Consider the following 22408-nt stretch of genomic DNA (forward strand, 5'->3'; position numbering starts at 1 on the left):
TGTTAGTTGTTCAGTTATTGGTTGGTTGGTGTTGGATGACTGTTTTTTGTTTATTTGTTTGTTTGTTTTTCTGAGAATCTCCTTGGCTCAGGTCCTTACCTGAGAGCCAGATAATCACGTCTGTTAAAAGAAGAGAAAAAATGAGAGTGAGCAGCAGCTAAGGGGAAGAAGGAGCTACAAGAGGCGGCACAGAAAGTGAGCATCGATTTTATTTCATTGTCCATCATTATCAATCTATAAAGCACAATCCCCAAAACTAGAGCACATGCCATTCTGGGGAAATTTGTTAGCTCACGGACCCCCACAGACCCCAGTGCGTGGCTGTTTCATACTCCATGCAAACAGGCCCTTGGACTCTGTCTCATGTCTTCTGGCTTAGAAGCAGGGATGTTTGTAATCTACAAACAAAAGGTTGTCTGGCCAACCTTTTGAGATGTAATCTCGAATCCAGATATACTAGTGGGTTCTGCTAAGTGTCTATTGGTCCCCTAGTGTCTCTCAAACCCACAGCGGGCTTCAGTCTCTCTCCCAGGCATCAGCCCTAACCCTGTGGCATGGGCCCTGCCCAGCTGCCTCCTAGACGTCACATCTCGCAGGCTGGACTGTGTCAGCAGCTGCCTTGCTTTCCTTGCTGGAAACCTAAACTTGCTTTTTAAGGAGGCCCTCAAAACTCTTGAAATAAGATGTGGGCATTGCTCACTTGCCCTGAGCTGCCCCTTGCAGCTGGGGGGCTCCTTGGTTTGCTCTCTTGGCAAAGCCCCTTGTTTTTACTCTGCCTGGGGCCCAACTCCTTCCTTCTTTGTTCCTTGCCTGGGGCTTCTGATTCCAGTAAGCCACCCCAATAACTCCTGGGGTGCCCCCACGGCTCACCTGCCAAGGCCACTCCCACCTGACCCCAGACTATCCACTCATTCCTGGCCTGTGGCTTGTCCTGACCTCCCAGTGTGTCCTGGCTTCTATCACTGACCTTCCAGGTGGTGACTTCAATCTTGATATGCTCTGCCCCTGCTGACCTTGACTTCCCATCTCCAAACTGCCAGTGTCGTATCAACAGCATCACAGCATAATGGCTAATGCTTCTGAGCTCTTACTACACCTCAGGTACTGTACATGTTTTCGCTCATTTAATCCTCATCACAACCCTAGAAAGAGCCCTATGAAGAATGGGTACTAGCCCATCTTACGCGTGAGGAGACAAAAGCACAGAGAGATGAAACAGCCTACCCATGGTGCCACAGGTCGTATGTGATGGAGTCGGGGAATCAAACCCAGGCTGGGGAGTGTCATCATCCCTCACATCTGGATTTCTGCTACAGTTACCTCATACTACTCTATCTTATTTCCAGTCAACTCCCAGCAGCCAGGGTGAACTGTATGTACAATGGAGCATGCCCTCCACTGCTCAGAGCCTTCCAGCAGTTCTCACCTCACTCAGAGCCTTCCAGCAGCTCTCACCTCACTCAGTAAAAGCCAGAGGCTCATGTGGCCCACAGGCCCACGTGGTCGAGCCCTGCTCCTTCTCTACCTCACCTCCTGCTGTGCCCCCTCGCACTCTCCTCCACTCGGCTGCACTGGACTCCTTACTGTTTCTCAGAGAAACCAAGCACACCCCTGCCTCAGTGTCCCTGTACTTGCTATTCCTTCCACCTGGATTGCTCCCTGCCTCCTCACTGCCCATACTTGGCCCATTCCTTTCTTAGGGAGAGCTTTGCTGATCTTCTACATTTAAGAAAATTAAGACCTACATTTGCCGACATCCCTACCCAAAGTCTTCCTATCCCCCTTACCTGGCTTTATTTTTCTCCATATATTTGTCACCAAATAACACATGAGAGCTACCTGTGTTGTTTATTATCTGTCTCTCCCATGGGGAATAAAGCTTCAGGAGGGCAGCACCCTTGCCCACTGCTACGTATCCAGCACTGTGTAGCGCCTAGCAGGTCTTTGTTAAATGAGTGGATGAAGCCTCAGGACTCCCCTCAGGAGCCTAAGGTTCTGGGAGGCTCCAGGCCACCATCCAACCTATATCTGTTCCTGGGCCACCAAGGGGGCAGACCTTCCATTCAGCCCGCAGATGAAGACTTTAGCTTCACTTTGGTGCTCTGTTCCCTCTACAGAGCCCGGCAACAAGAGCATGCAGCACATGCATATGGGCTGAGCTTGAGCTTTTGTTCTCATTGACTGCTGTGTGTGTGGGGGTGTGGGTGTGGGTGTGGGTGTTGGTGTGTGTACGTGTGTGTGTGTGCACTCACTCACATGTTAAAGGAACTCCATTGCTCTCCCCTCCACCCCCAGCCCTACTCCAGCAAGCTGAGGGTGAGAAATAGCTACTTTTTGTTTGTTTGTTTGTTTTTGTTTTGTTTGAGACAGGGTCTCACTCTGTCACCCAGGCTGGAGTGCAGTGGCACAACCTTGGCTCGCTGCAGCTTCAAACTCCCAGTCTCAAGCAATACTGCCGCCTCAGCCTCCCCAGTAGCTGGAACTACTACTGGCTTTTATTGGCTGCACGCACCAGCATCTCACTGTGTTGCCCAGGCTGTTCTCGAACTCCTGGGCTCAAGCAATCCTCCCGCCTTGGCCTCCCAAAATGCTAGGATTACAGGTGTGAGCCAATGCGCCCAGCCACAGCTACTCCGTTCACTATCAGCACCACAGAACACATAGGTCTTAATTCTCAGCCCTTAAAACCCAGTCCAGCCCACCAGACATTATTTAAAAATAATCCAACTGAGACATCTTTGTGGATCTCTACCAAAAAGATAGCTTTGTCCTCCCACCCATTGCTTTAGCAGCCTGTATAGGGGCACCCAGAGGGCCAGCCCACCACACCTGGGGCCTCCACTTTGAATCCACTAGGCCCACTCTAATGGGACAGGGACCTTGGGCCAGCGAAGCAGAAATGTATTACTGCAACAGCCCCGTGGTTTAAGATCCTTGCAGTAGCAGGTTCTGGGCATGTGTCCCCATCACCCTTCTCCAACAGAGAATAGTTTATTTTTATTTTTTCATGGCTGGCAGCAAGGCAGCACCTGTGGTAACCTCGTTAGTCAATTCCAAGAGCTCCTCAGAGAAGAGGGAAAGCCTGCCAATTAGCAAGGATTTTTGGTCTCCAGTAGCTATGGAGGGTGCGGGGGGATTGGGGAAATAAGCCCAGGAGCAAGAGAGGTTGGGGATGAGCAGTCTTCTCATCCAAATCCACTCCGAGGTTAGAGAACAGGAAAGCACGTCATTGACTGGTTTTCTGATTGCCTTCATACATCCAAGTAGGTTCTCTACAATGACTTTTTCTCTAGTGGGAAGCCATGGAGATGGACTTAGATAATACCAAGTACCATTTCCTGCACGCCTTTTGCAGGCCAGGCATTGTGCCAAGCCCTTCAGATGGTGCTCCTCAGTGGGAGCTTCTCAGCCAGGGTTTTCTGTCAAAGATACTGACTCGGCAATCCTAGAGGATATTTATTCCCAACTGGAAAGTGAGGGACTTAAGTCTCTGAGGGGTTAGGTGACTTTCCCAAGTTCTCATAGCTTCTAAATGGTTGGACCAGAATTCAAACGCTGTCTGATGCCAAGGCTTACATGACAAGCTCCCTCCCTGCTCCCTGCTCCCCCTGCCCCTCATTTCTCTGAATGTCACCAGATTTTATTTTCCCCAGGATGAGACTCTGTAAAGGTTTGGGGTCTGGCTGATTTGGACTGAAATGGACTCTGTGGCCACTACCCTGCGTCTTAGGCCCCATTTGAAAAATTGAAGTGGACCATTGAATCCCAGAGCCTTGCAGCATGGTAGATTGTAAAACAATTCCATCTCCTCCCCTCTCCCTCCCCAACACCACACACCCATGGTGAACGGGGATTCTCCCAATGAGGAAGGCTCAGCAACTCCCAGGGCCCCTGACCTGTTCATTCTAGAAGCTTCAGCAGCAGCAGTCCCTGCACCCAGGCTCATGCCCCAGTTGGCAGCCAAGTTCATCCTCTGGACACCAACATAGCTTCAAAAGAGTCAGTGTCAGAAAGCCTCATACTTACCTTACTGTTTAGGGTAGTTTTTATTTTGAAATACATATAGAAAGATATATTAATCAGGGTCCCAACAAGAAACAGAATTCTTTTCAAAAGGATTTGACTGAGAAGAATGTAGTGAAGGCACAACTTATAGATGGACGGGCAGGGTTCAGGGCAGCAACAGGAATGTTGAGGCACCCAGGAACTAGCAATAGCGGGAAGATGGTACCAGCCCTCAGCCAAAGGAGCAAAGAAAGGAAATAGTGTGACTGGGGCCTGGTGAGTCTTGGAAGCATAGAGGTGGCCACCTGGTGGGAGCAGTGGTCCCAAGGGCCACAGCCCCTGCCATAGCCAAGCACCAGAGCAAAGAGGGAGCAGGGGAAGAGACACCCTCCTGACCTCCAGTCTCCTGCCTGTACCTCACATTGGCCAGACACAAAAGGAAGCTAGAGGCAAAGGAAGCTGGTGATTCAGCTCCTAGCGCTCAGCCCCAGGGGTCACAGAGCAGGGCAGCAAAGGGAAGAGAATGAACCTGAAGGGAGAAGGCAAATGGAGAAAAATAAGCACAGGGGACACCTTCCTCCTTTTCGTGATTAGGATTGTTACCATTGCAGACCTGCCTGCCACCCCCAACCCAGAGGACCTTGAGGCTTTGGGGAATGAGAAGTAAAGCCCCCCACTAGAAGGTTGAGGATGCATAAAGCTTAAAACCCTTGTTCTAGGGAAAGAGTCTTGGCAGCCTTTCCATGGCACTTAGTGAGGAATGAGTCTTGTTTCCAGATGGAGATGCTAAAGCATCCAGGCATGCCAGCCCTGGGGGATGCAGGGAAAGATTCTTAGGGATGGACCCAGGGCTTGGTACTTTAGAGCTTCTAGGGTAGGAGTCATCTTTGCCTCTTAACAATCAGATCAGTGGTACCCTTCTGACCTCTGTCATTTGGCTGCACTGGAGGCAAGAAATGGTTTGGACTCACGCAGGGGCATGAAATAAGTAAGGAAGGAGTCAGAGGTGAACCTAGCTTGGATGCTCCACCTCTTGACTCAGAGTCTCTGCTCTTTGATGAACTTTCCGTTACTTTGGGATCTTCTACAGCAGGTCCTGGTGTGCAAATATTTCAAGATCAAGATAAAATATTTCATTGTGTTTTATTTAGGAAAAAAATGGTAGATAAAAGCGGAACCAACAGGGGCATTCCGTTTGTGGTTTGCTGAGATTCCCTGGAAAGCAAGCTTGAGAGGCCAGGGTCTGTCAGAATACAAGACCAATGTCTTCTCCAAAACTTGGATGAACAGAAGGTGCTTACAAGCTGACAGGGAGTTATGGAGAAGGAAGCAGAATTTCCAGTTTGGTTCCAAGTCTTTTCTGGTCTTGACCTTTAGCCTAAAAACAGAGCGCCCAGTTGTTCTCCATTATTACTGTAACTCAAAAGGAGACACATGGGTCCGGGAGAGAGTTGGGAGGCAACACTAGTTTGCATGTTCTGAGATCATGGAAACCCAAGGAACTGCCCCTCCCTAGGATAACTAGAGCCAAGCCACTGGACCCTTCTCATCCTGTGGCCTTGTCTACAATTTTAATCATTTTGAAGATGAAGGTTTTGAAGATGAAGGCCCAGCCTCAAAAAGGAATAACCAAGAACAACCCTCTCTGCCTCCTTTAGTTTAGCTGCTTCCACAGTCAAATGTAAAATTATTATTCATGTGCTTTTACTCATTATTCATCTGATTTTACGTAAAAAGAAAAAAAAATTGAATCCTAGGCTGGTCATTGCATGGTGTTCTCAATCACAAGCCATGAGCCAGGGTTCAACATGCACCCTTCATTTCAGACCTTCCTCACAACTGAGCCTGGATCCCACTCTGGACCTCGTGATCCACCCACCACGGCCTCCCAGAGCACCCAGCCCCTGCTTTATTTTTCTATATAGCACTTATTGTTACCAGATACATTTGTGTTTATCACCTCTCTCATCACACACACACACACAGTTAAAGGCAGAGACTTGGTCTATTTTCTCAAAGTTGTATCCCCAGCACTTAGAATCCTGCCTGCCATGCTGTACGTGCTCAATAAGTACTTATTAAATAAATGAATGGAGTCAGACATGTCCTCAAGGGTAGGTTCAAATCAGGGAGAATGGTGGGTGTCCTTACTGCTTTATAGGATTTCAAGCTGGCCCCAGACTTGAGTCATTTCCATCAGGCAAATTCCTGAAATACTTACTGGTCTTCCTGATTCTGTGGTGTGTGCTTGTCAACAGCACATTGTGGAACACGTTGCTGCCTACACAACACTATGTGGCAATGGCTGTTGGAACTCGATGCTAACAGAAGTGAAAGCAAAGAAAAGCAAAGATAACGTAATGGCTGGGCGCGGTGGCTCATGCCTGTAATCTCAGCACTTTGGGAGGCTGAGGTGGGCAGATCACTTGAAGTCAGGAGTTCGAGACCAACCTGGCTAACATGGTGAAACCCCTTTTCTATTAAAAATACAAAAAATTGGCCAGGCGTGGTGGCATGCACCTGTAATCCCAGCTACTCGGGAGGCTGAGGCAGGAGAATCGCTTGAACCCGGGAGGCGGAGGTTGCAGTGAACGCAGATTGCACCATTGCACTCCAGCTTGGGCAACAAGAGGGAAACTCCATCTCAAAACAACAAAAACAAAAAAAAGGAGAAAGAAAGTAATTTTCCCGCCATGGATGATATGACATGGCAGCTTTCATGGAGGTTTCAGAATCTGCTGGCCCACCTCACACATGACTTCCTATGCAATTAGTGTAAAGCAAAGAGGCAACAGACAACACTTCACACCTGAGCCCCAGGTCCTGAATGTCTTTGGATAACCTCTCTCCTTGAAGGATATATTGACTCAGAGGCAAAGGGCCCTTATAATGACATAAAGGAGACCAAGTCGGAAGGAATAGATCACAGGAGGCTGAAGCCCAAAATCCAGAAGGGAATTTAAGGGAAAGTGGTCTGGGCTCAGGTACCCTGCCCAGATCCATGTGCCTTCCAACACGTGGCAGACAGAGAGGTGACAAGACAAAGGAGGAGAGCATGCTCAAGGGATAGCTAATAGGTGTGTCATTCGACCTTCCCAAGACCTAGCTCTCTGGAAGTATCAAGGTTCAGGGGGCTGGGTCATAGGCTTGCTTTCCCTCTAGCTCACTGTGTGGACCTGGATAAGTTGCTTGGCCTTACCCATCCACCTTGGTAGCCTCTTCTCTGGCCCCTTCCATGGTTCTGTGCAGAGTAAAGAGGTAGGACACACAGTAGGGCCCAGAAGGGTCTCCTGGCGGTCACTGATGCCAGATTCAGCTCTCTTGACTCTGCATGTTGGTGAGGCCACCACCAATTTTCCTTTGCACACATGGCCTCACCTTGAAAATTCAAGGGTCTATAGGCAAGTCACTTCTGCTTCTAGGGACCTCCCAGAAGCACCTGGTATTCTGTTTCAAGTCCTTTGTCCAGCTGCTTTCAAATCACCAAACTCCTCTCTCCCTCCCCTCCATTACTACCCATGGAGATCCAGAGGAGGGACTTCTTAACTTCTCAGACAGTGAATTGAGGAAGCTCAGAGATTTCTTTTATTCCGGGAGCACAGAATGTAATGTAGGTGCACCAGATCAAAGGCATAGCACCAGCCTGAGCTTCTCTTTGACCAAGTCCTGGGAGGCAGGCTGGGTGTTTGTGTTTGAGGATAGAGTGTCAGATGTTGCAAATAAACATAGAAAACACTCATTTAAATTTAAATTTCAGGTGAACAATGAATACTTTTTTAGTATAAGTATGTTTTATAAAATATTTGAGCCATATGTATACTGAAAAATGATTCCTTGCTTGTCTGAAATCCAGATTGTGTTGGGTGGTCTATATTTTACCTGGCAGCCCATTTGCATGTTTCCTAAACACACCAGCAGCTTCCAAATCAGCCTGGAGAGAGCTGGGCCTGGTGCGTGGGGCACACCTTACAACCCCAGTTTCTGTTCCCCACCCATGTTCTTTCCAAGGAGGCTGGCTGCCCCACTGTCAGAGTGTCCAGGAAAGAAAATAGAAGAGAGAAAATGGTCACGGGGTTCATGGGCATTGTGCCCCCAATGTCGGCTGCAGCAGGGACTCAGCGTGGCAAATGCCTCCACGTCTCCAGCCCAGGCCCAGTCAAGCAAGGGCCCTGAGATCTGCCCAGAAGGAGAAGGCGTGGGAGGGGGTGGTGCCCGCAAGTGGAGGTGGGGGACAGAAAAGGGAAGGGCCCGCAATGCCAGCATGGAGCTTTGAAGGGGGCTTTGAAAGGTGCTGCCTGTGAAGCACTGCTTTCCTCCAGAGCAGCCATCCTCCCTACCCACCCTGAGACCCCCGCTGGCTCCCACTATCCCAGCACAAAACAGGGCCTGGGCTCCCAGCTCCCCCTCATTTCCTCTTTCAGTGTATTTTCTCTCCTCCATGTTCTGGAAGTTTCTCTCAGTGTAAGCCTTGTCAGGGAGGCCTGCCACTCTGCCCCACCTCCTCGCCTCCTGCTTGCCCCGCAGCCAGCTGTGGTTTGGCCTGATCTCAGAGCTTAGCACACAGAAGGTCTCTCAGGGTTGGAGGTCCGTCCTGCCTTTGAGTAGCTGTGTGACCTTGGAGGAGGCCTGTCCTACCTTAGAGTAGCTGTGTGACCTTGGACTGCTTAGTGCTCAGCACCTCCGCTTCCTCATCTGCAAATGGGCACTCTGGGCAAGATGAAGTGAGTCACTGAGTGGGAAGTGTTTGGGACAGTGACCCGCGTGGAAGAGACACTGTTATACACGTGGGCTTTATTCCACCCCAGCTGCTCCACTCAGCTGTTCCTCAGTCACCTCCACTGATTTTGTTCTTAGCTGTAGCCCTTCTTGAACCCCCGCCGTCCTAGGTGCACACGCCTGCCCCACACCTCCCACTGTCCCCTCCCTGGGTGCCCATGACTCTTCTTCCCTTTCAGTTATTTTCCTCTCTCAGACCCATCCAACCAGCCCCATTTCCCCAAGGTTCTGTTCTAACCTCTCTTTAATCCTTTTTCCCTTGGAGATCTCAAGGAACAGATGGGAGCCTCAGCACAGTATAGCCTTGTATGTGCATAGGCCATTTCCACACGGGGTGGGGACGTGGCAGCTGTGCTTTGGCGGTCGTCTCTGGAGAAGAGCGGCTGGGGCTCAGGAGGCTGAGGGAGCTCCTGCTTTTCACTTTCTTCCCTCCTGTGAGATTCAGTTTTTTTCATAAGCATTAATTACTTTTATTAATATAGTAGAATTGCAACTGTAATGTAGGATTTTTTTAGGAGAAGGGATAGATTACCTTTGACCAGGCTCTCAGGGTTTCTTTATTAAGTAATCTGCCTTTAAGACGGGATAGGAGGAGGGCATTCAAAGTAAAGACGGTCTCCTAGTTGTGATTTTTCGACTTTCTGATGGTGCAAAAGTGATAGGCACTCAGTAGAAAGTGGCACCACACTCACCCATGATGCTGGGCGGTGGTGTGAGCCATGGCTCCCGGTCAGCCAGCAGGTTGGGAGGGTAAAGGGCCAATGCCCTACAGTGTGCTGTGCCGCTAGGTGATGTTGCCCAGCTCTGGGCTGTGGAAGCGTTCTGAGTACACTGAAGGTGGGCTAGGCTCAGCTGTGATGCTCAGGAGGTTAGGTGGATCCAGTGCATTTTCACTGGTATTTCCAGCTCACCCTGCATTTATCTGGATGTAATCTCATCGTAAGTCAAGGAGCATCTGTACAACAAGCAGTCTGAGGGAAGGCACAGAGGAGAGGCTTTGGCACCTGGAAAGAAATGTTGGGCCTCATACTGCCCAAAGTAATTTGTAGATTCAATGCTGTCCCCATCCAGCTACCATTGACTTTCTTCACAAAATTAGAAAAAAACTACTTTAAATTTCATATGGAACCAAAAAAGAGCCCGTGTAGCCAAGACAATCCTAAGCAAAAAGAACAAACCTGGAGGCATCACACTACCTGACTTCAAACTGTACTACAAGCTTACAGTAACCAAAACAGCATGGTACTGGTACCAAAACAGATATATAGACAAATGGAACAGAACAGAGGCCTCAGAAATAACACTACACATCTACAATCTCTGATCTTTGACAAACTTGACAAAAGCAGGCAATGGGAAAAGGATTCCCTATTTAATAAATGGTGTTGGGAAAACTGGCTAGCCATATGCAGGAAACTGAAACTGGACCCCTTCCTTACACCTTATACAAAAATTAACTCAAGATGGATTAAAGACTTAAATGTAACATCTGAAACCATAAAAAACCCTAGAAGAAAACCTAGGCAATACCATTCAGGACATAAGCATGGGCAAAGACTTCATGACTAAAACACCAAAAGCAATGGCAACAAAAGTCAAAATTGACAAATGGGATCTAATTAAACTAAAGAGTTTCTGCACAGCAAAAGAAACTATCGTAAGAGTGAACAGGCAACCTACAGAACGGGAGAACATTTTTGCAATCTATCCATCTGACAAAGGGCTAATATCCAGAATCTACAAAGAACTTAAACTAATTTACAAGAAAAAAACAAACGACTCCATCAAAAAGTGGTCAAAGGATATGAACAGACACTTCTCAAAAGAAGACATTTATGCGGCCAACAAACATATGGAAAAAAGCTCATCATCATTGGTCATTAGAGAAATGCAAATCAAAACCACACTGAGATACCATCTCATGCCAGTAAGAATGGCAATCATTAAAAAGTCAGGAAACAACAGATGCTGGAGAGGATGTGGAGAAATAGGAACGCTTTTACACTGTTGGTGGGAGTATAAATTAGTCCAACCATTGTGAAAGACAGTGTGGCAATTCCTCAAGGATCTAGAACCATAAATACCATTTGACCCAGCAATCCCATTACTGGGTATATACCCAAAGGATTATAAATCATTCTGCTATAAAGACACATGCACACGTATGTTTATTGTGGCACTGTTCACAATAGCAAAGACTTGGAATCAACCCAAATGCCCATCAATGATAGACTGGATAAAGAAAATATGGCACATATACACCATGGAATACTATGCAGCCATAAAAAAGGATGAGTTCATGTCCTTTGCAGGGACATGGATGAAGCTGGAAACCATCATTCTCAGCAAAGTGACACAAGAAGAGAAAACCAAACACCACATGTTCTCACTCATAAGCAGGAGTTGAACAATAACACATGGACACAGGGAGGGGAACATCACACACCAGGGCCTGTAAGGGGGTGGGGGGTAGGGGAGGGACAGCATTAGGAGAAAAACCTAATGTTGATAACAGGTTGATGGGTGCAGCAAACAACCATGGCATGTGTATACCAGTGTAACAAATCTGTACGTTCTGCACATGTATCCCAGAACTTAAAGTATAATAAAAAATAAAAAAAATTAAAAAAGAAATGTCCGACCTCAGCTGGTGGTGGCAGGTGCTGTGGCTCACTAAGGTCTGAGGTCCACTGGCTTTACCTGACAGGTTTGTCTACAGCACCTGCAGACCTGCCAGGAGGGGGTGACACTCTTCGGAGACAGGGTGATCCCCTAATAGTGATGTAAGTGGGAGGAGAAGCTGTAAAATGAGTTTAGGAAATAGAGACTCCCCCACATACTTTTGGGGGTCCAGGTAAGGGTACAATGTAGACCAGCTTTCATATGTCCAAATACTTGAAAGTTACAATCAAGCTAACAAACTATTACATAGAATATGTTCTCTCCTCTTGCCTTGACAAATGCACCTTCCTGATATGGTGAAGGCCAAGCTTGAATTTAAAACCCGTGGACCCCTCAGAGTTCCACACTGGAATGTGGTGGCCTGGGGGGAGCCCGCCTGGGCTGGTTTCAGACCCTGGCTCCATTTAGCACTAGGAAGGGCCTTGAGCACACATGTGTGGGCACTCAGCTCACATGTCCAAGCTCCGCAGTGCCCTCAAGCCACCCCTGGTCACCACCTGAGGCCTATGGGTGTGCACACCAGTAATGTGGTCCACCCACAACTTGTCCTTGGGCTTAGGCTCAGGGAATTGGCCAGGGAACTCCAGGATCAGAGTGCACAAGGCACAGTCCAACGTCCAGCAGCACGGCATACGTGGGTCCTGGGGGCCATGTTCCTTTAACCTTTGGACATTTCACCCGCGGCTGGAGGTGAGCCAGAGCAGACTCCCTAATATGTGGGCCACAGCACCGGCCACTCCAGTCACCAGATGAGGGCCTGGTGGGGGTGAGCTTAGCCAATGAAAACCGGAGGAAGGAGCTTTAGAGGTTTCCTAGAAGAGTCCTCCAGATGCCCAGGTGCCCCCCCACCCCCCATGCTGGGGCTGGGTTTCTCCCCAACACCTCGTGCCTCAGGGTCATTCAGGTGTCACTGTCTCATGCTCCTGACACAGTGAAGAGCTTGTTTTCCTCCTCTCACACTCCCTGACTCTAACCCCCACCAACCTGTGCCACTTGGCTGGCCTCCTTGGCAGAAAGGTGACAAAAGGACACATCTCTGGAGAGTCAGATCCCTCAGCTGCCAGAACCTAGGACCTCCTTGGGGCCACATAAGCCAATGGCTGAGGGTCCTGATCTTGTTACTGATCTGGTTTCCTTCCACCTCTTATAGCCAGGGTGTTGGTGGGAGTCACTCAAAGCAAATTCATTAATCTTAAGGAAGCGGGAGCTATTACAATCGAGCAAGCCTCTTTGCTTCTCTCTAACGCTCATGCTCCCGTAGCATTGCCCTCCCGCCCCGATCAGCCTTCCCTATAGAACCTTACCTCCCAATGTTTCCTCACCTCCAGCCAGCTCACCTCTGCCACTGCGCTCCTTGCCTGCTCCCAACATCTGCTCATCTGCACCTACCCAGCTGTTCTTATTTCTATCCAAATCGCTTTTGTCCTTCAAGGTGACTTGAGATTTCATCTCCATAAAAGGTTCCCAACACTTCCATCGATTCTTCTCCTGCTTTATCACCTGTATTGTTTACCACCTGGACCCAACATTTGGCCCATGAATTATGTTCATGTTAGTACTTTATACCATATGGCATTTTTATTCTTCCATGTTATGTAGAAATCATAGAACTAGAAGAGATCTTAAAGACTACCTAGTCCCATCCTCATTTTCAGAAGATGAGGAAACCGAGAGAGAAGAAGGTTTTGTAACTTGCCAGGCAGAGCCCTCAGGGTTTCGCAGAGCTGGGCGTTACCTCAAATTACACTCAACACTCTTAGCCCAATCCAGGACTTGCCACAAGCTCTTGATGCCTCTCTACATAGAAGTCTGCTTCACCCATAGGATGCGGTGGTCAGGAAGGGCAGTTTCGGGATATACTCAACTGGGCAAATGGGGCCTTCCCATTTTCTGGCAGAACACAGCCCAGAGAGGTGCATCCCACCTCTGTATACTCTATTATTTAAGTTATTTGCATTTTAATAACCAGCAGGCAAAAAAGGCGGTGGTCACCTAGATTTTCTCAGACCAGCCTTGATTCCCTGCTGTCTCCCGTGGGGAATTTCAGGAACTCCCTTTTCTTCAGAGGGAATAAGCCCAATTCCTGCTTCACCATGGCAGGGAGGCCGGCTCCTTTTGCTGCCAATCCCCATCATCCCTCCCATTTCCATTGTGGAAGTGCAGAGAGCCTCTTAGCGAGTCTCCCCTCCGACTTTCCCAGGGGCTGACGAGGAGCCCCAGGCGGGAGGCTGATGGGCTAAACAAGCAACCAAAGATTAGCCAAACAGGCTCTAAGTTAGAGCCTATCTTTAACAAAGGTGGGATAAAGGCAGCAACAAACTAGAGGGCAGAAGGGTAGGGAGGGACTGGGAACAGGATGACCTGTCCCAGGTAAGGCCCCTAAATGCTAAGTAAATTCCCCAAGTCAAAATCAGCTGGAACAGGGCAGAGCAAACATTTTTTTTTCTCCCCCCGCTCTCTCTCTCTGGTTGTCCTGCTCACTGCAAGGAAGAAAAACAGAATAATGAGCCACGTTGGAGAGTGTCACTCGAGCAGCTCCGGAAAGACGTGGGCAGACGCCTGGCTGGGCGGCTGACTTTCTCTGTTTCTGGTAGAGATTTTATAAATATTCGGGGAGTTTGATCTGAGGCTGTTGGTGGGGAGGCAAGGAGAGCTGCAGAGGGGGGAGATAACTCAGCCCACGGGGGTTCTTGGACCTCTCTGAAGCCTGCTTTTCATTAGCGTCGCCAAGGCAACGGCTCATCTGCTGCAGATCTCATCAAGGCCCTGCAAAGCATCCACGGCACGTTACGCTTTGCGTTTCATAGTGAATCGGCTGCAATCAGTCTTCCTCCAGCCCCCCCCTTACCCCCATCACCTCCTAGCCTATGGAAGAGAAGATAATTAAAGGGGGGTGAAAAACTGCAATCAGAACTCTCCGAGGCCGGCACGGAGAGGCAGAGCTGCGATAGTCCTGTTCCGACGGCAGTGATTCGCCCCGAGGACTATTCAAAGCTGGGCAGTGATGAGCCTCAAGTAACCAGATGGACCTGTAGCAACTCCCCAGCTCAGTCTTCTTCCATGGTGCACACTCAGCCTTGATTCTTGTCTCCTCCCTGCCTGACCTAACCTTTCCCCTCCACACACCTTTATTTTTTACCAAGGCAAACATTTGCGGCGCGCCCAAGAACCTCACCAGCCCTTGTGCCGATCGGTTCCAGATGCCCGTGGAAATGCAAGCCCATGTGTTTCTCTGGTTTTAACCAAAGTGTCCAATGGGTTCTAAGGGTGATGTCAGGGGAGGTGGGGGCAGGCCAGGGAGTAAAGGGAGACCCATGTTGGCAAAGCAGTGTGAGAGCAGGTGAGTGGGCCCAAAGAGGAGGGCCAGGTGTTATGATCAGCACAGCCAGGTAGGGAATGTGCACAGAACACGTTAATTCGGCTTCACAGACACTCCCATTCTCAGCATGTACCCCATGGAAATCCAGTCACCCCCTTTAAAAGTTGGCTCCTTCCATGGCCGGGCATGGTGTTTCACCCCTGTAATCCCAGCACTTGGGGAGGCTGAGGGGGGTGGATCATCTGAGGTCAGGAGTTTGAGACCAGCCTAGCTAACATGGTGAAACCCCATCTCCACTAAAAATACAAAAATTAGCTGGGCGTGGTGGCGTGTGCCTGTAATCCCAGCTACTTGGGAGGCTGAGGCAGGAGAATCACTTGAACCCAGGAGGCAGAGGTTGCAGTGAGCCGAGATCGCGCCATTGTACTCCAGCCTGGACGACAAGAGCAAAAATTCTGTCTCAAAAAAAAAGTTGGCTCCTTCCAGCTTTGAGCTCCTGGGGCCAGCAGCCAGGGATCCTGCTCTCTGCTATATGTCAGTGTCCGGCACAGTGCCTGCGCATAAGAGGCCCTCAGTAGTGTCCCGAAAGAAGGAACCCCTCTGTCCACGCAAAAGAGGGGGAGAGTGGTCAGGGCACTGCAGAGGTTGGGGTTGGGCTTTCTGGTTGTCTTTGTAGCTTGTCTTTGTGCTGGAAAGCAAACCTGAGCTCCAGCCTCTCCCAGCCCCTCCTTTCTGTGGAATGCAGATCACCCCAGCCCTCCTGAAAGATTTGTACTCAGAGCCTTTGAGCAAGCCCTGGGAAAATGCAGAATCTCAGGCTGTAACTATGAGCTGGAGAAGATCCCTCCCCCAGCTATAAATGGAGCAGAACTAGGAACCCAAGACAGCTGGGCTCACACAAAGGCAGCCCCTTGCTTTCTTGCTTGCTCCTACTTTTCCCACTGAGCTTGGCCCTGGAGAAGCAAACCCCTAATTCCTCTGCCGGTCTGAGCAGGAAATTCCCATCAGCTTGTGGGAGAGGCCATATGAGAGCGATTTCAGCACATCCATCCCCGCTGAGATCCAGAACTGTATCAAGTCCTACCCCAGTCCCGCAGAGCAGCTTCCTCCTCCATAGCTTCTGAGCTGCACCGAAGCAGGCCTCCACCAGCCTTTGTTACCCAAAGCTGATGTTGGGTTTTTAACACTCAGCCAAGTCATAGGGAAGAGTAAGATTTACAATAATTGGGTACATAGCATAGCTGACTGGGCTGCACAGTGTGGCTTTTGGTCAGTTCTGGCATTCTGGTGGGAAAGCTGCACTGAAGAGGCAGAGAAGTGCCAGCCCAGATGGCAGACGTGGTGCATTTAAAAAGGCAGTGTGGTATAGATCCTCGCTCCTCAAAGTGTGGGCCTAGAACCTGCAGCAGGAGCATCACCTGGGAGCTTGTTACAGAAGCAGAATCTCAGGCCCTACTGAATCAGAGAATGGGTTTTAACAAGCTGGCCAGCGGACACAGGCACATTCGAGCTTGAGGCAGAGTGGAGCACAGGAAAGAATATATGGGTGCGTTCATCCCAGCCTTGTGGATTCCTAATGCCAGCTTTGTCACTCAGTAGTGTGTGACTTTGGGTAAGTTAAGCTCTCTCTCTGAGCTTCAGTTTCCTCCCCTTTACAGCAGAGATGATGTAACCTATTATAAAGGGCTGATGTGAGGCTCGACCTGGTACCAGCAGGCTCCTACCCTAGTCAATGTTAGCAGCACAGAGATGATTGCTCAGGGAACATCAAAATCCTTCATTTCCCCAAGGCAACTACCTAGGAGATGCAGCATCATTCCGTCCTCTTGCTATTTCACTTTTTTATTTTCTGGGGGGACTTATAGTCCCTGACCATGAACTTCAGAGCCAACAGTGGTAAGCTTTTCATTCCAGCTACCCCCGTGTGAAATTAAGATCCAGAGTGCCCCCAGAGGGACCAAGCTTTCTCGTGTAGAATAGATCGCTGTGGGTGAAGGAACTGAATGAATGCGGTCTGGCAGGGTCAAGTCTGGGGACAGGGGAGTTCCAGGAAGAGGAGATACAACACGTAACTTTCATAATGGATAAATGGCTCCTTGGCGGTTCCCCACAAGCGAGTAGTATCGAGTCTGGATTTCATTTCTTTCACCGTCTGTGAGTTTCCTTGAGAGACAGTAGGATTCTCTTGCTGTCATGGGGGTTGGAGTTTTAACCCACTTTTCTTTGTTTGGTGTTGGTGTGTTCTGTCACTACAGTCCCCTCCTGCTTTCCCAACCTAATGTAATGGAACACAGGGATGGACAAGCCACGAGGGTCTTCAGGGACCTCAACGTCTCCATAAATGCTGGGCTGATTTTGCAAAGCTGCTTTCCCAACGGGGCTTGGCTAAAGCTGCTTTTCAAGTTAGTTTTGTAGAGGAAAGGAGGGCAGGTCAGCTCCCAGGTACCGGTTGGGTGACCTGGGGCGAGTCCCTTAACCTCTCTAAGCCTCAGTTTCCTCCTAGGATGATAATGCTAATAAGAGAACCTCCTTGAAGACAGCCATGCATGTCTCCACCCATTCTGGGGATAACAGAATTACTGGCGGATTAAGTAACATGATACTTACAAGGAACATGGTACACAGAGTGGAATATGGTCAATAAATGGTAGCTGCCATTTTTGTAGTCATTAGAAGAGGCGAGCCTTGAACAGCTGGCTTCTGTTGAAAATTACAAACGAGAGAGTGGCCTACATTTACAAACAGTGAGCATAGCCACCCATTCCTTTGCAGGTCAGCAACTGACCCTCCCTTCCCCTGCCTTCACTTTTTTTTTCTTTAGCTGCCAGAGTTGAGACATGTGGCTCACCAGGCTACCTCAGTGAGTTAAAGCTTTAAATAAATACACACTCAAAACGGCTATCACATCACTGCCCCCATGACTGCCACAAGCCCCTCCCAACCTGCGAATGTCTCTTCTTCCCTCTCCCTTTCTCTGCTGCTAGAAGCCCGGCCTTGGCTGAGCCCTGGAGAGGGTATCTCCTTTGCACACATGCTGGTCCCAGGGGCCCTGCACAGGGCAGATGAGGGTAGTCCTGATCCCGTACAGACTCTCCTCTTCCTGGGTTTGTTAGAAGCCTGGCCAGGCCCCTAGTCTTACGACTTCAACAGATGTTTCTGCTTAAGGAGCCCTGGCATCTTTATGGCCTGTTTTTTCCATTCTTGCCTCTCTTCCTCTGTCCCAGCAACCCTGAATGCAATTTGGACTTTATTTTCTTTCTAATGGTTACAGGGATAGAAAGGGCTTCCCCCCCCCTCTCCCATTTTCAGTTTTTGGCTTTTTTGTTAGCTCATCAAGCTGGGTATGTCTGTGTTAGCTCACACAGACATATACACACACAAACACACACATTCCATATGCATTCAGATCTGTACCTGTGGTGTGTATTTCTTAATGTTGCACTGACATTTATTGCCACTTCAGACCCAGCCATTTCAAAGCCTTCCTCCCTGCCTCCACCCCACACTTCACATTCATCCTCTGCCTAGCCTCACACAGGTCACCCTGAGCAGCCGACTGGGGTGTCACCCAGATGCTGATTCCAAAAACTAGTGCTGGCCTCTGCCTCCAGCAAGATGTGAAGAGCCTCAGTAACTCACCAGTCTGCCTCTGTGCTTCCAAGGAGTCTTGGGCTGACTGATGGAGTGAAAGCTGAGACTGCATTTGCCATGCATCTCTTCAAGCTCTGCCTGGCCAGCCAGTCTGCCCAGGCTCAGGGGGCCAAGTTGACAGCTGTTAAAAAAAAAGAACCAGTTTTTCATGAGCAGGCTTGAAACCAGTCTGGCCACCCCTCGGATCTACACCTGTAACTGCCCCCAGCTTGCCAGCATGGCAGGGTGTTCCCAGTCACCTCCCCCGCAGCGTTGGGGGTTGCCTGTCCCATCAGTCTGGTTCCCAGAGCAAAGGAAACCTGGCGATGTCAGGTCTTCAGCTTTTAGTCTATCTATGGCAAAGGTGCCTGGGGCTGGGACCTCTTTATTACCTCCTAAGCCTGAGGACTGGAACTGAACTTCTCACTGCAGGTATAAATAAATCTACCTGGAATCTTAAATGTTGACACCACCTGGCTGCCTTACCTGGAGTTAGACCCATTACCCACAAGAGGCCATCTAACCTCAAATTCTCTGTGTCTCTGCAGCCCTTCTTCCTAGGAGGGCAATGATACCGAATCACCTGTTACGGCATTTTCATAATTCAGCTGACCGTTCACTACTCTATCTGCCCATGATCCACCCAATGCTGACCATGGGTGGCGGGGCAGAGTGGCCTCTCTAGAATGTCTCCCCTTTAACACCCTCACCATGAAGGGGCCTTTACAGATGGCCCCATGAAGTTCTCACTAGGCAACTGCTCCTACCTGAGATGAGCCAGGCAGCAATGGAGCCCTCCACTCCCCTCCCGTTCCTGCCCTGCCCAACCTCATTCTGATGGTTTGGCCTTGTGCATCTCACTAGTGACTCTTTTCTTCCCTCCTTCCTATTTAAACAAATTAAAACTCCAGTTTTTCTTCGTTTATGTTTTGGTGGCTGAGGTGGAGCATCTTTCCACCAGTGGGTTAAGGGAGGCTGGTTGGAGAAGACAGCAACAGTAGAGTGAGTTGGGTCCCCAGTGGCATAGTGACATACACAGGGACAGTGGGAAATGGAAGCTGGAAGAAGTCCCAGAAGTAGGAGCAAGAAGAGTGACTGTCCTCCATGCTGGGTTCTGCCAGGGACTCTGGATGCACTGAACAACAGCCATGCTAGAGATTTGAGGACGCCTCTTCTGTTTGCTTTACTCGTCACAGATTCATGTATAAAGACAAACAAGGGAGCCATCTTATTGGCTTTTCCATCTCTAAATAAATCCCTTCTGAATACACACCCCCAACGTGGATGCTATGGATGCTTCTCAAGAAACAACCATACGATGCTATGATAATCGATGTCCTTCCAATGACTCAAATCAAATCAACTTGAGGGGCCCGATGGGTCTGATGCTCTTCTTCCCTGGGCCTCTGCACCCAGCCAGAGCCAGGCCCCCTGTGTGTGTATGGCCGGTGGGGTGGGGGAGTTGCTTCTTTTCATTTTTGTGAGTGAAAATGAAAGGGTTCCCCACAACCAGCTGCAACAAGGATCTCTCACCCTGTTGCTAAGGAGTGGTGGGGTCCTGCTACCATGTGGCACTCTGGCAGGCCTGGGGAGATCTTTAGGGATCTGGAGCAGCCACTGAATGTGCAGTCCTAGCCCCTGGGATGTGGAAGTGATTGGCTGGCCACCTGGATGGGCCTCACAGTCCTACTGTCACTCCTCTTCTCTCCTTTCACTTCTGGATCCTGCTGGAGAAATGGAGCCCTGGGAAACTGTCTCACCACCTATGACTGTGTGGAGCTGGGCACAAACTCAGGAGGCAGGTGACTTCCAGATGGTCAAAGAGAAGCTCACACTCCTTGTCCTCTGATAGTCCTACTCCCTGAAGGATCTGGTCAAGCCATTCCTTCCAGATGGCCGTGATACTGTGTCCCCTCAATATTAGGAGGGGGGGATTGGATGTTTTCCATGAATGAAAGCTCCTAAACCCCTCCCCTGCAGCTAGGGCTGATGGGGAATGGCTAAACCCCAGATGTCTTCATTGCACCTTAAATGTGAGCAGGGAGGTGCAAAGGTGTATGCAATGGTGTGTGTGTGTGTGTATGTGTGTGTATCAAAGAGAGGAGTCTGTCACAGGAAAAATACTGAGTGGCCCCAAATGTTGTAAGCATATGCACCCCAGTTTTAAAATAATAACGATCATAATACTAATTATTTTGCTATCATTTGTTGAGATCTTTTTCTGGGCCAGGTACAGTACTTTGCACATATTATCTCATAATTCTCAAAATCTCTGTGAGGTACAAGTATCACTATGCAACTTTTCAAATGGGAAAACAAGCATGGAAAAAAAGTTGGTTCAGTTGCCAAAGATCATAGATCTGAGAAGTGGCAGGGCCAGGATTAGAATCCTAGAGCTCAAAGTTCTTCTGCCATATATCATAGAAGCGACCACTACATCGATAATGGTAACTGCCAACCCTCACTGTTCACTGGCCACATGCCAGACACATAGATTCACTTAATTCATTCTTACAAAACTCTGGATATATTCTTATTGCCTGATTGTATAGATGAGGAAACTGAGGCACAGAGGATTTTGGCATTGATTCCCTTCGGCAAATGTGATTTGAACAGCTCCTGTGTGTGTGCGGGGCACCGTGCTCTTGGCTCTGCGTGGGATATGGGACTGAGTGATACGTCATTCTTATGGTCTGAGATCTATCAGCAAGGTCCATGGCCATGGCCATCAGAATGGGCTCAGGGTGGGATTCCAGAACTTGAAATGAGGGACCCTGCATCCTAGGGTATCCTAGAAAGTGGAACATACCAGGTCTCTAGAGAAGGAACCTAGGCACAGAAGCAAGACAGAGTCCTGTTGACAGACTGAGGCCCCAGGTCAGAACTGGGCCAGCAGCAAGGGCTGGCGGAACTGGAACTGATTTGTTCCCACCTGCAGCATGGCCTCGAGGGCAGGACTCCAGAGCTAGGCTGCTAAGTTCAGATCTTCCATTCTTTAGCTGTGAGACCTTGGGCAAGTTAATGAACCTCTCTGGGTTTCAGTAGCCTCATCTAGAAAACAGGAATAATAACTGCTCACCTCATGGAGTTGTTCTAAGGACTAATGAGTTAATATGTGAGAGGCCCTTGGAACAGGGCCGGGCCCATGGTGGGCTCTCTGGTGGGCTCTCAAGCTCTCACCAGCTGATGATCATTGGGCCCTTTGATGCTGAGTGGGCAGAAGCTGCAGGTAGGGGCCAAGTTGTCCCAGTGGCAGAGAGAAGAAAATTGTAGTAGGAACTGCTTAGGGCCTGTCTCTGTAGGTGGTTTGATGGGGAGGGAGAGATGAAATCCAATGGGACAAGAGGGAATTCACATCATTAGTATAAAAGGTTGGCAAGTGGGCATGAGACCCTTCCTTCTTAGTCTCCAGAGGCCAAGATGCAGGTGCTTGGCACCTGGGCTGGCTGGAAGTGGGGAATGTATCAGGGCTGGCATTTATAGTGATGCCACTATTGTCTAATTATGGGCACAAAGAGAGGCTCCCACTGTCTGTGCAGCCCCTCAGTCACCCAGGGAAGAAATACTGATCTATTCCCAGCATTCCCTCTGTCAACTCCCCACCCTCAGTCTCTGGCTTGGAAGAAAGACGGCTGGGGAGGGGGATGGAAGGCAGCCATGCTCTGTTGCAGTAAATCTTTCCTAGAGGAGGAGACGGCTGAGCTCATAGCCAGTGCCGGATCAGCTCAGAAAGAATCCTTTCCAACTCCCAGAAGACCCCTCAGTGGCTTGGGAAAGGAATGGCTCACTGGGGTACTTTGTTTGTGTATGTGGGCCTGTCAGGCTGGGCAGGGGTGTCTGATGACACATTAGGACAGCTGAAAAGAGAGGTGGGACAAAAATGTTTGCCCAAGGGCAGTCTTGTGATTCCCCCACCCCCCGTGCTCCCCACCCCCACACACTTTTGAGGGCTTGTTCCAGGACTTTTCATATGCATTTGAGACCACAATTTCCTCT

The 22408-nt window shown here is 49.4% G+C and overlaps 1 protein-coding gene across 10 annotated transcripts in view; it reads left to right on the plus strand.

Moving 5' to 3' along the window:
- The window catches only part of RAD51B (RAD51 paralog B), a 799436-nt gene that overhangs the window by 754192 nt on the left and 22836 nt on the right, over positions 1-22408 (plus strand). The gene's annotated exons all lie outside the window — the stretch shown is intronic.

This window comes from Pongo abelii, chromosome 15, assembly GCF_028885655.2.
Source record: "Pongo abelii isolate AG06213 chromosome 15, NHGRI_mPonAbe1-v2.0_pri, whole genome shotgun sequence".
Taxonomy (NCBI): domain Eukaryota; kingdom Metazoa; phylum Chordata; class Mammalia; order Primates; family Hominidae; genus Pongo; species Pongo abelii.